The sequence below is a fragment of the Lycorma delicatula genome, chromosome 2, assembly GCF_047948215.1.
Source record: "Lycorma delicatula isolate Av1 chromosome 2, ASM4794821v1, whole genome shotgun sequence".
Taxonomy (NCBI): Eukaryota; Metazoa; Arthropoda; class Insecta; order Hemiptera; family Fulgoridae; genus Lycorma; species Lycorma delicatula.
Window position 1 is genome coordinate 49,687,455 of NC_134456.1, and position 15,170 is coordinate 49,702,624.

The 15,170-nt window shown below is 29.4% G+C and overlaps 1 protein-coding gene across 1 annotated transcript in view; it reads left to right on the forward strand.

Moving 5' to 3' along the window:
- Positions 1-15,170, forward strand: part of Pde9 (phosphodiesterase 9) — a 503,564-nt gene that overhangs the window by 20,851 nt on the left and 467,543 nt on the right. Inside the window, exon 2 of the mRNA XM_075357846.1 lies at positions 4,469-4,514. The gene's annotated coding sequence lies outside the window, so the exon portion shown is untranslated. The remainder of the gene's footprint in view (positions 1-4,468; positions 4,515-15,170) is intronic.

Sequence of the window (15,170 nt, forward strand, 5' to 3'; positions counted from 1 at the left end):
TAATATTCTGATATTTTTGTATTTAATAGATTACTATTGTCATCTTTACTTTCAATACCTTTATATTACTCTTATTTATTTTAAAATTACAGTTTACTCCAAAGTGTATATACAGTAAAATCTCCTTATTCGCGAGGGTTAGAGATCGTTAAAATGCCGCGAATATAGAACGTAACTAATACTCATTTAAGGAAGCGTGGTTAGGTTCTATGTAAAATGAAAAAAATCATGCGTACTTACTTAAGGTGATGTTATTGTTGAAATACAGGCGGCAACATTATTTATAAGCACTGGTTTATTACAGTACATAGGTACACTACACATAATAGTTAACAAAATACAGTATATTTCCTAATTTACTCGTTAGCACTTACCGAACTGTTTGATTTAAAAACTCACTACAGTGCGTACAGTATGTACTGTATTAGAAAACGGTATTACATGTTCAAATCGAACTCGGTAATTGCCTTAAAAAGTCAAGAAAACAGCACTGCAATACTACATACACTACAACTAAAATTACTGTAAAGGAAATTTAAAAAACTAAGCTACAGCATTTTGGATTGCATTTAAAAAATTTGTAATTCTTCCTTGTCGCTCTCTTGTTTTTAAATCTGTAATAAGTTCTGTGTATTCTTGCATGGCATCTTCAATTTTGCGCTTAAAGATTAAGTTTCTATTCAAAGATGGATCATCTATAAAAAACTGGATAAGATCATGGGATAGTTCAATGCCTTCGGTAAGCGTTTTGACATTTAACTGTTTTCCAGGGAACGTATCTTCTATTTCTTCATCTTCATGCTCTATCTGTACCATTAAATCTTCGTTTAAGTTATTCTCGTGTTTTTACAAAATTTTCAATATCTGTGTCATCTGCTTCATCGAACCCATTTATCTCTATTGAACGAGCTATTGCTTTCGCTTTCGGCGATATTTCCTGGGGTCTCAGTGTCACCAATACCTTCCAGCGTATCTGTTTGAAGCAGCTTCTTTCAGCAAGACACCAGAGTTAGCTGTTTCAGTTCATCTAACGAAGACTTGATGCACATAATGCCGTCAGCAATATTAGATTTTTCCATCATGTTGTAACATTCAGCTCAGAATCGGATTCCATCGCGTCTTCAATAATTTTAAGTGTTCTTCTGATGTAATATAATTTAAACGATTGAATAATTCTCTGATCCACCAGTTGCAATAAAGCGGTAGTGTTTGACGGCAGAAAAACTAATTTTATTTTGAGATAAGCTGTGTGGATTTCCTGTGAATGACCGGGAGCATTGTCTAAGACTAAAACAGCCTTCAAATCAAGGTTGTTGATTTTAGATATTTTTCATCTTCGGGTACAAAACAATTACTGAAACCGTCCATAAAAAGTGAAGCTGTAATCTACGCCTTTTTATTGGATTGCCAAAAAACTGGCGACAGCGTCTTATTTTTATTTTTCAACGCGTACAGGTTTTGGAACCTGTAAATCATTAGCGTAGCGGTTTAATTAAAAAATCACCGGTTGCATTTGCATAAAGCAGAATTGTTACTCTGTCTTTTACTACCTTAAAACCTGGTGCTGATCGTTGATTTTTTGAGGTGAAGGTCCTATCGGGCATTCGTTTCCAAAACAGTCCTGCCTCACCCGCGTTAAAAATTTACTCTGGCTTGTATTTATTATCCTCGACGATGTTAAAAACTTTTTCTGGGCAAGTTTCTGCGGCTACTTTATCTGCTGATGCAGCTTCCCCTACAATTTTTACGGTGTGTAAAGATTGCCTGACATTAAATTTAATAAACCAGCCTTCTGAAGCTTGGAACGAGGTAACACCATCATTTTGACCCGTCCTTTGATTAAAATGATCGTACAGTCTCTTAGCATTTTTACGAATAATAGATTCTCTTATTGGAACCCGTTTTTGATTCATATCTTCGATCCAAATACTTAGTGCAGTTTTCATCTTCTCAATAGCAGGATTCCTTATTATTTTAACACTTTGAGATGATGAAGTGGTTGTTGAGATCCTAATTTGTTGTTCAGATTTCTTAATGTACCAAATGGTCGTTTCATTTACTACAAACCATCGAGCAACAGAAGCTACCGATTCACCTTCTTTAAGCCGACCCAGGATCAGTTTTTTTATACAACGACATAACTATTTTTACCCTTTTTCTTTCATTGTTAACGGTCGAATATCTTAGTGTATATTCGTACTATATTGAATTATTATTATTTTAACGTGAGATAATTTTTTAATTAATTTAATGTGACTACATAATATAATGTACGCGAATACGGAAAATTTTAGTCGCGAATATAGAAAAGACATTGCAAATGTTACACTGCGAATAACGAAATAGCGAATACTGGAAGCGCGAATAGGAGATTTCATTGTATATATAATTAAATATTTCTTCTAACTCTCACAATTTTTTTACTAAATTTTTTATTTCCATTTCTATACTCAATACAAGTTGAACGCCAACGGAGACAGAATAGATCCTTGTCTCCCCCTTTTATCGCGATAGTTTGCTCATATTGATCTGCTGGTCTAATTATATATAAGTTATAAATAATAGTTCTTTTCTCTTTATGTTTCAATCGTATTCCGTAAAATTTGAAATATAGTCTTCCAGTCCACATTATTGAAGCAGTTAGAAGATGTACGACAATCGCATGTAAGTAGCTTTGTTTTTCTATGACATGCCTTCCGAGATCATCGCCATTATACCCCTACACTTTGTGAAGTTCTTCATTTGGTTCATCTTCTACGTCACGTTCTACTGTTTTAAAAATTGTTCTAGTTATTATTTTGAGATATTAAAATTATGTTGCGGAGTTTTTTTTTTATATATGCTTCCGCTTTTTGGAAATTTGACGACATTTCTCCAGTTTTTTGTTATAATTGTATACATTCTTATAGTAGCTGTATTAACAGCTACTTTACTTAACCCCAACAAAGTAATACTTCTTGTGGTATCTGTCATCTACCCATACAACCTTTATTCTTCTGTTAATCGTTCAAAGCTCTAAAATATTCTGATCTTAAGGGTAATCACCTTTGATCTTATCAATTTGTTTCATTTTTTTTAACATGGCATCATTTAATGTTGCCATTTTTATAATTTTTTTTGCTTGCTACTTACGTCAGTATTTTTTCACACCACCAAATTTTACTGTATAACTGTAGTTTTTATAAGTCGCTGTGATAAGTTTAATTGGGCACTTCTTTTACATGCTACAGAATGGTACGTATAGCCTAAAGTATCAAATACCTTTTTATAGTGAAACAGTTCGTTATGTACCTGCCTATTTTTTACATGTATTTATGAACCTGTTTATTAACACGCTAAAGACACAGGTAACTAAATGTTTTATAATATTTCACTGTTATTAAAGCTCTGGGTCTTACTTTTTTATTTTTTGGAGATTTATTTTTTCCTGAGCATTCAAAGCATTCAACCTAATCGTTATTTTAGTAATTACTGAAAAGTAAATAATAACAATAATAAATAGTAAATAATAAAAGTAATAGTAGTAAGTTACTGATAAGTAAGTAATAATTTACTGAATAAGTAATAATAAGAGAATAATAACGGACAACCGTTATTATTCTCTTATCTGTTATTTTCCTTTTTATTCTTACTTATGTCAGAATATATTCCAACTCTTGTCTACTCTATAGTTTTTACCTTTCGAACTTCATTCAATATTCAAAAATCCTGGCTAGAAATCTAATTTTTTTTCTTGTAAAAATGTAGTATATGCTCTTTTCACAGATATAACATAATTAATTATATTACTGTTATTTTATAATGATATTTACTGCTTTACAGTAGATAGTAAACTCAAATACCATTTACCAACGTACTTCCCAGATCGCAGAACCGATCGATTGTTCTTGCTTCACCACTTTAATTTATTATAAACTATAATTTATTATGCAATGCGGATAAATATGAGCTTTTTAACGGATAAGAATATAAGTTAAAAATAAGAATCCTTATTTAAATTCGCATTTGAATCTGGATGTTATATTATCGTAGAACACCTATCGTTATGTGAATGTGGAGATAATTTTTACCAAACTTGTTTAATTCATAAGGAAATGTTTATAATATTTCAATGAACGGATTTATCTAGTCATTTTACGGTAGTTTCTGGGCTGAGAAGAAAATAAAAAAAAAAACTTTAAATATTGTTTTTTTTTTTAATTTTAATAAAAATAAATAATAATTTTAATGACAGAATTGCAAAAATTAGTTTGAGACTGAAATAGGGAATTTTATTATAAGTAAATTAATCTAAATGTAAATTGATTTTAGATATTAATTTTTTCTTATTTAATTTTTAAATTACAATGATTTAATATAATAGTTTCTCCCATCCAAAAAAATCCTAAGGTTTAAAACAGTTATCTAATAACAATTTGAATATCAGTTTTATTAAATATAATTTTCTGATGTTTTCTTTCTTCAACAGTGTTAATGATGATGGTGTACAATTAACAAGGAAAAAAACCGTCACGGTGAGTAACTGTATCGAGATGACCTCTCAAATTAATAATGTTTTAATCAAACTGTATGTTTATATAGATAATACATTTTATTATCTTTTGACTGCTTTGCATATTATTACATAATGCATTTTAATATTTCATTAATTTATGCCGTAGGTTTAGTTAATTTAGTAATAAAGATTTGAGTGATTTGCTTTATTGTATTTATAGTAAGGAAAACTTTTAGGGAAAGACGAATGAGATCGGAATATATATAACACACAACAGATGATCAAGAATGCTTTAATTGTATTGAGGTTATTAAAGAACCAAAATAATGGGGAATACAATCGAACCGATTATTTGAATGACGACTATATAAAAGAAGTAATTTTTATATAAACGAAATTATTCGATGTTCTTCTATATTCTAGTTTTGGTTATCTTCCGTTATCCTCATATCCTTATATCCATTCGCTATTTATTTTGTACATATGTCTGGCAGAAAATTGCACTAGCATTTTGGAAAAAAATGTTTAAAAATCTTAGGTTGTTACTAATTAATAAAAAAAGTGCATAAAAGTCCAATTTTTTTAGTATAGAAAAGAAAATTGCAAATTGAAACGATTAAATAAAGATTACTGAAAACTGAAACTGAGATAACAATATCTGAAATGTTGAATGCTTGCATATGAAAACAAATATTTATTCCGTAGGTCAAAAAGCGACAATATATTCCAGAATACTAGGAAATATTTTTCAAAATTTGCAAAATATCCCCAAAAAGTTATTTTAAAAATAAATATCAAACAATTCAAATAATATCCACAGTACGATTATGTAATCAGACAAGTATGAACATGCTTGCTAAAATCTTACGTAATAATCGTAATTGCGCCAACCTCTTGGTGGGTATCTTAAAGTTAAACGGACGGGAATGAACATGAACGTGAGTTTTAAATTCGTTATTACAGTCTTTTACACTCGCAGTCATAAATGCAATATAAATCGTGGGGTAATGAGTTCGACAGACTGAGGGGAGGATAACCAAAGAACGACTTCAGTTTTAATTATTATTCAGAAAGGAACCTAGTGAAGCTCCAAAAAAATTATGTTCACACTGAAATTACCGTATTTAAATTATTTTTATTTCTTGTTTCCCTGAAATATTTTTGATATTTCAAACAGATTTTACTAAAACTCATCCACTATGAATAAAAACTCTTCCTCCGCAACACGAGTGAGGTGCCCCCATTTGAATTTTTTAGTAAAATTTTACAACTTTACATTCTACGGTTGTAAATACTTTTATTCCATAACATGAATATAAATGCATTATGAGCATATAAACTTAGAGTTCTACTAAAGGGTGATTTTTTAGTCCTGTTACCCAATTTTAAATGTAATTTAAGAAAGGGAAATTTAGGTGGAATAAAAAAATGTATTTGTTACTTACAAAAGAGATTTAATAAAAAGCTATTACTTACATAATTGTTAAAGAATATGCTCAAAATGCCCACCCCTTGCGTTTATATACGCACGGACTCTTTTCAGCATAGTAGCAGAAACCTTTTTAAGAGTTGCATTGGAAATATTCGTGATTAAGTCTGTAATATTGACTTTAAGTTCAGAAATAGTGTGAGGATTGTTTTTGAAGGCCTCAGATTTAATATAGCCCCACAAAATGTAGTCAGGAGATGTAAGGTCTGGGGACCTTGAATAAGCCCTTGCTTATTATTCGATCATCAAAGAACTCTTGCAGAAAATCCATGGTTTCTCGAGACGTGTGGCATGTAGCGCCGTCTTGCTGAAACCAGCAATACCGTTCTTGAGGTTCCAGGAGGGACACAAATTGGCATACAATATTCTTGTATACTTTACCATTTACTGTCTGTTCGAAGAATATGGGTCCGACTATACGATGACGAGATATCGCACACCACAAACCAATTTTTTTCAGGATGCAAAGATTTGTCTTGTAAAGCGTTAGGATTTTCAACCGCCCAAATTCGAAAGTTTTGACTGTTCATCACATAACCATCGAGATGGATCCAAGCTTCATCACTAAAGAACACTGTGTTTAAAAATTCGATTCTGTTATCATTTACGAGAGACCTAAACCAACGGCAATATTGCAATTGCTTGTTTAAATCTGGAGGCTGAAGCTCTTGGACTAATCGTACGCGATACGGATACAATTTTCAGCTTTCTGAACACTCGAATATGACAAACCAACTTGCGTGGAAAGTTTTCGTAAAATTTTCCGTGGAGAATTGAGCAATCTTGTTTTGACATTCTCTAAAACGTCATCTGTTAAGCGAGTTGGTCGACCACTACGTTTTCTGTCGCAAAACGTGTCTCTCGAAATCCGTTTGCTAGCTTAAAAATTGACATTTTTTGTGGCGGAGGAACACTAACAAATTTAATTTGAAATGATTCTTTTACACTCGCGTACGATTTCGTAGCAAAATATTGTTCAAGAATGAAAACTCTTTGTTCGATGGTAAATGACATTCTGTTCGTAACACGACCGGAAACGGCACAAAAGTTTACAGCTCAAGGAGAATAAGCTCACTTTGCCGTATCTATACCGGTTGAGTAGCGCTACCAACTTCGTGTCACAAAACAAAATTTCCCTTTCTTAGAAAAAAATTACCAGACATTAACAATTGGGTAACAGGACTAAAAAATCACTCTGTATAATGGGAGCGTATATAAATTTAAATATTACTACTTCGTTTTTTTTTTTGGCACTTCTCAGTTGTTTTTTTTTTTTAGCAACGTTCATAAGATGGTGAGGGCTATTGGTAAATGATTCGAGTTAATAGATAATACACAGTTATTTCAAATGTGTACATTTTTGTTAATATGTTACGATTAAAATCGTCCTTGTCATTTATACGACTACACTTATGCCACTACACTTTTTACATTTGGTGATATATGAAAGTGAAGCATTTGCTTTCCTAATATTATGTATAGAAATATTACTTAAGTTTTTAGTTCATACGCGTTTCGGGTGGCCAGTTCTGCTTTATTGCATTTAGTATATATTTTAATTGATCTTGATTGCCTATCAGCCGCCGCCACATTAACTCGCTGAAGTAAATTTCTAAGAATCAGCCAGATTGATTGGTAACTTTAACTAGGCGAGGATAGCGAGTGAAGCGAGCGTTAAATTGTGTTTACTGATATCATACGAAATAGAATTGTTGATTACAGCGTATAATTGGCGTCATATACGAGTAGTTATATTTTTCTATGTGACGGTGGTGAAATAACTTTCGAACTTATCGCTATTTCGTAAATTCCAAATTTTCATTTTGAATTTCACAATTACCGTGTATACAATGCATTATTCAAATAATATTATGCTGAGGTAAATGTAGTAAACAGAACGACAAGCAGGTAAGAATATCACTGAGTCCTGAATACAATAACCGATTAAACAAATAAATCTTATCTTCTTTATCATTATCTTATTTCATTTAACTTTAAAAGTCAATTTTATAAAATTTAATAATTTACATAATTGTGGGTATCAGTAAATATGGAAAATTGTTGTGACACCACAAGATTCTGTAAAAAAGAGCACCGTTAAAATACGTTTTTTAGTTAAAATTCGTTGTTATTTCAGTTTCGTTAAAACAGGATAGGTTCTTTTTACGAAGCATTGTTTGAGATAACAGTTTTAAAGTGAAATAAAACTATCAATGCATAAATCAAATCCTTTAGCCTTAGTTTTGCATTTGGACATAAAATATGAAAATAAAATGCATCCGCATTTATTTACTCATTTAATTTACAGTACATAACGCTCGCTGTGAAAAATTACAATTCTACCTTCACAAGTCGTACTACAACAACATTTTCTATTGTCATTGATATCTAAAGAACTGTACATGATTTTTATAAATGAAATACCAAAATAAATGTACTATTTCTGGTAAATTTTACTTGTGGGAACCATATAGCGATAATTTAATGTAATTTCATCAGCAAATCAAAATATTACTATACGAGTTATGACTACATAAAATACGTTACGGTCTATATATACGGCTTACTGTTCGTCTAATAACTAGTTATTAGGAAGATTTACGTTTATAAACGCTAGTGTCCTTTTTTTTTTATAAAAGTACTGATAAAGAATCTTTCAAATAGACTCAGCGTGCGAGAGCTGCAAGGATGCTTACAAGATGTATAGAAAAAACAAATTCTACAATTATTACAATATATGTTACAAAATATATTAAAAAATTTATTGCAACTTACCTTATAACTATCTCATTGCAAGACAGTCAAATGGTGCAGGGATATGTTAAAAAGCATGCATTTATTTATTAGTAAAAGTTACCATAACTCATTATATTCAAGATTATCTCACTCTTCTCGAATCCTGGCTTACAAGTTGGAAAATAAGTATAAATGAAACGAAGTCGAATTATGTCACATTCACCCTTTGAAAGGAAAACTGCCCAACTGTTTCTATCTTTAATATTCCAATTCCAAGTTATCAAATATATAAATATTTAGGTTTTCATCTTGACCGGCGCCTTACTTGGGTAAACCATATCAAATCTAAGCGGATGCAGTTAAACCTAAAGTTTAAAAACGTGTACTAGCTAACAGGACTTAGATCTCGGCTCTCAGTAGAAAATAAATTATTGATTTATAAATCCATCTTGAAACCAATTTGGACTTGTGGGTTTGAATTGTGGGGTACAGCAAGCAATTTCAATCTTGACATACTTCAACGTTATCAGACAAAACACTGCGAAAAATATTAACCTTACCTTGGTGTATAGGTAATGACCTCTATATAATGGTTTTAATTTATGAACCGTTAGGCAAGAAATCTCTCTGATCAGTCAATGATATCAAAATCATTTGGATCGGCATCCAAATTATATACGGCAGTCAATTTATTGGATAACATTATCAGCGACTTTTCAAGATTAATGAAAAACAATATTCTTGATTTGATATTTCGATTCAATTAAGTGGTTTTATAAACCAGCTTTACGAAGTCCTCTTCAATTTCATTTCTTTTCGTTGTTAACTTTTAAGTTGCAATCCGCTGGGTCTGCGGCTTCTTAATGTTCATACCAAATTTTGCTTGTTTACTTATTGCTCAATTTTAATTCTGAACAGATTGTAAAGTTACTGTAACATTATTATAAAAAAAATTAGAAAATATTAATTTTTTGGAGTTTTAAGTTAGCGCCACGGTAGAAAGAATTAACAAAAAATATATGTGTGAGAAAAGGTGATTCAATTATTTGTTAGTGCGGTTGGATGGAGTGTAGGAAAATTTTAATACTACATTTTCTATTTAAAAAATTAATTTTTTATGTTAGATGAAGGCAAGATTTACTCTGTGTTTCTGCAAAAGAAACTGTGAGAGTTGCATATATGTTAAATTGAAGGCATCCACTACGGATTAATTAAAAACTGTTAGCTAACTACGGATTATCATTTTTTAAGTATTGCTTTTAGGTATAAAAGCCAATGAAGAGCATAGCTATAAAACAAACAGCTTTGTTGTTAAGGCCTTGTTGTTTTTTGCCGTAAATAAAAAAAAATTGTCACCGTATCGATAAAAAACAAGTCGGTTATAGACAGCAGGCATGTATAGCAATTGTTATAGCTATTACGAGTTGTGTAGTTACATCAGTTCAGTATTATTGTCATGTTAAAATGACTATAAATCAATCGTTTAATACAATTCTAATGGTATCATGGTATCTTTTCATATTTATTCGTTTCGACTGTTTGTACTTTAATTAAGTACAATCCTGCAGGTTTTTTCCATTTTATTGATCGACGAATAACATAATTTACCGTTTAACTGAATTGTTAACAATAAATACAAACAGTTGATTAGGGTTAGTATGAGAAAAATAAAGTTGATAAAATTTTCTGGTGTTATAATCTTTTGTTGTGACAAAAAATATTTAAACATAATACTATATTCATGTCGTTTGCAACAGGAGATAAATTTGATTTTTCAAATTTATTTGATTGTATTTATACATTCCCCTATAGGCCACCTCTAACCAGATATGACTGAATTAATCGCTTCTGAAGTAATCGGTAAAAATCACTATATGTATATATATATATCCTTTTAATCACATTCTACGCAACAAATCATTTATTTGAAAATAAAAGCAATGAGATTAAGTGGAAGACGATAAGGATGAATTAAATATTAAGTTTGAAAAATCACAGTGTATAGTTGAGCTAGATAGGTATAAAATCGGTATATATATATATATATATATATATATATATATATATATATATATATATATATATATAGTGCTTTTTACTTTATATATATATTTATAATATTCATATTAGCATAATTAAGGAGAAGCTTTATGTACAGAAAGTTGTTTTTTAAACATAATTTAGGAATTAAAAAAAAAAATTTTGAATATTTATTACTACTATTGAACTTATAATTACGTAAGAAATACAATTATTTTTGAAGTTGTGTTTTGTAAAAGATTAAATTTAGATCTTGTAAAAAACTTAAGTAGCTGAAATTAAAATAGATCAAAAAAGCTTCAATTTCGTCAAAAATTGTATGCTGGAGTTGAGGTATGATATTGGCAGAATGAATGGTTGAATGCCGTTGACGATAAGCTACATCAAAATAAATATATTTATAAATATATGTAAATATTATACATAATATATATATATATATATGCCATAATATATAGTATATATGTAGCATATATATAGTATAGTATATAGTATATATGTCAAATATACCAAGTCATCAATGCCAAACTTTGGCTGTGAAGAAATTGTCGTTTGCTGTTTGGTCACACCAAATTGACACACAGATTTCTCATGGCATCTATTTTGATATTCCCTTGGATAATTAAGGCATAAGGAAAAAGTACTGTGGATGTTTTTCTTAAATAGGCTCGTTATGCGTACCTCGTATAATTTTACCTCGTGGTTTTAAACTAACATACACTATTGGCGATAATTTAGGTAATGGTGTGACTGTATAAACAAACTTTTCAATTTATGAAATCTTTCAGATTTAACTAAATTTTTAAATATTATTAATCTACGAACGATTTTGATGGAATCGATCTCACCTACCTACACTCCGTAGATGTAATTTAAAGTAAATATAATGTATTTAGGTGTGAATATATTTCTGTGTGCGAACATGTACAGTACGAAAGTGTGTGTGATATTTATATGGTTATGTATCTTTTTTTAGTCAATTATCTGCTTAGCCGAATAAAAAATGAGTCTTTAAAAAAGGTTACGATTTTAAATAAGAAATTCACTTTTTAAATATAATTTAATATAAAACAGTCTTGTCCTAATCAAATTATATAGACAGATATATGAATACAATTTAAATTTACATTTGTCCTCATATATTAAAAAAAATCTAATATGGGCACCACATAACTTCCTTGTACGCCTATTAAATTACATAAACACATTTTTTTTTCAAATGAAAAGTACATAAAATTTTATTTCATTAATAACTTTGATATTTTTCATATATATATATATATATATATATATATTATATATATTATATTTTATTGAATTATTATTTATCGTAAATTTTTTTTACAGAGGTTAATAATTATTAATAAATCAATATAATTAAATTAAAAAAAAAGTTAAAAAAAGGAGATGAAGTCTGATTCTAACCGATGTTCCCTTCCCTTCCACTGTGAGATTCAAATATTTCATTAATTAAACTTTTATTGGCTATAACTCTGGAACCAATGAAAATAAGCACCACATGATATATCGTTCAAAATCTGACTTTTGGGTGATATTGAACCACCTGTTAGTTCGTTTTTATGAAAAACGAAGATTTCTAGTGTCAGGCTTGTAAATAGCTACAAAGGTTCGCAAATCCTAAAAGTTACACAGCGTTAGAACTTATTTATTTATTTTTTTTTTTAACTTCCATTATCGTACTTTCAACTATTCTCGTTTTTTTTTATTACAAATTTCCTACTCGTGTAGAAATTTATTAAAAATTTGTTAATGTTATTTTAATCATTTCCGTTTATGTTAATAGTAAATATTTTATTTTTTGAGATACAAGTGTAAACACTGTTTAAACTCCTTGACACAGTCGGTAAAAATAAACATGTTAGAATTTGGTGTTGATATTACTACTTGTTTTTTCAATAGAAGTTGAATGAGTTAAAGAAAAATATTGAACGGTACAAAATCCAGTGATAGTAGTAGAGAAATTTAATTAGAAATTGAATAGTTATAAAACAATAGGTAAGGAAACACTAGATCGTGGATACCTATGTTCTTTGGTGGTTGGGTTTCAATTAACGACACTATTCAATCAGTCGACCTGAGACTGTCAAGACTACACTTCATTCACATTTATACATTTCATCCTCTGAAGTAATACCTTACGGTGGTTCTGGAGGCTAAACAGAAAAATAGAGGTAGGAAATACAATAAAAAAGAAGATAATTGTGAATTAATTAAGCAGAATAGGAGTAATTTATATATTGGAAGTGAACGATTTTTTTCTTTTTAATTTAAACAGTAACGTCAGAAAAGAATCTACGACCTAGGTCGTAAAATAGGTTAGCATAAGAAAGAGTTCTGATGCAGAAAAAAATATTTTCTGTTATAAAATATATGTTTAGAAAAATAAAATTATTTTTTTAATTTCTAAATTGGCATTTTTTATTTTTTTAAATTTATTAACATATTTCTTATTAGAAAAATCTTAATTAATTTATTTTGATATCGGCTAATAAGGTATTTTTAATTAATATATAATATAAGGTTATTAATTAAAAATTTATTAATTGATAATTAGATTGATGCTTATTTTGTTTATTCCACTGTAATATTTTGTTTGCGTCAATTATTTGTAATCTCGACTTTTATTTATTATAATTATTACTGTTGATTTAAGACTAAGATAGCGTTTTGTAAACCAAAATTAACAGTCCTTACATTGTGTTGATCAATGAAAATTATGCTTTAAAGTTTAAGGAGTGAGTGAGAGAAGAATTAAGTTTCGATCGATATAGATAAAAATAATAGTTACACTCGTAGTTTAGGCTACGTATACTCTACGGAGCTCCTCGCTATTGTTTTGTCATCGCCTTGTTCGTTTCACTTTACAAAGGCATCATCAAATTGAAAATATCAGATTACGGTAGGTACATTGTTAATGCAGTTACGGAAGTTTGTAATCTGTTGTATGCCATCCAGATAAGATAACAAATAACAATAACAAACAGCTAGATTCATCTTGTGGATGGAGCAATTAATTCTGGTGCTTTTAATTGAATGTGGTAGCTGAGCTTTGTTATAAAAAGCAAAAAATAATAAAACAAGAGATGCTTGGGATATTAAAATTCAGATTAAAATAAAAGTTTCAACATTCCACTGTTTACTACAACTACTACTCATTTCTGGTTTAACTCATCTTGTCGTAATATTCTTGTTATTTTCTAGAAGCTTAATACCAGTTGTTTTACGCTTGCTGCATTAGAATTAATCGTCAGATCATTATTATGTTTTCTCTGCTGACTGATTAGCTGATCGCTATCGAGATATCTGAATCGTTATGATTACATCAGACGGACATTAAGAATCGATTTACACGTCTAGGACTATGCCGTGCTGTAAACATTCACACGTACAAGATTAAATGCCAATTGATGTTACACTATTTTACTATTGCCATCAATTCTTCAACTGTAAAAATAATTTACGAAGAAACTTTTGGTTCTTTCTGAATTTTAGATGCAGATTGGTTCAATCAGCTCTAAATTTTTGTAAAGATTTTCCTGTATTTTATTCAATATTAATTTTTTAAGTTAAATTTTATACTATTTGTATTTTTCTATATGAGAATATGTTTTTCTTTAATACTAATATATTGAAGAATAACCGAAAAATAAATCTCAGAACTGTCCGGAAAAATCAAGGGGATAATTTTCTAATAAACAGCAATTTCCTAACCGCATTGACGCAGATGATGGAAAACTCATAAGATCAAACAAAATTCATATAAAAAAAGAGAACTGAGAAAGGAATACAAGAGTGAAGTTAAATATTAATCAAGTAAACGAACAAAAGGAACAAGCAATTAAAAAAAATATTATTTTTAAGTTAAATTTTTATTAAATGTAACTTTATTATAAAAAACATTCATAAATGTTGGTGGATTTCATTAAAAATAATTAAACATTAAACAAAGCTTCAAATAGGATAACATTTATATTGAACATACTGAAGGAAAAGAAAACACCAACTGTTGTTATTAGATTTTTAAAATAATTTGTTTTAAATTAAAATATTTTTTTCCTTCAGATGCTCAAACAGACAGACATTCCATGTTATGATTACAAGAGTACAAGACTACAAAATAAAATTTTTCACTGATGTAAATTAGATCTTCAGGTTCCGAAATTTTAGTGTTTCGACGCATATGTCATTGTCGGCTAAAATAAATGTTTTTCTTATAACTTACTAACATCCCTTCTAATATATATATATATTGTAGTTGAATCTATTAAATATGTCTTGGGTTGCTACCAACAATGTTGCCTTTGTATTTGTTCTAGGTATACTTAGAATAATGTCATTGCTGTGTTTCGACATTCAACTGACTCAGTAGTATAGAAGTTAATTTTAGTT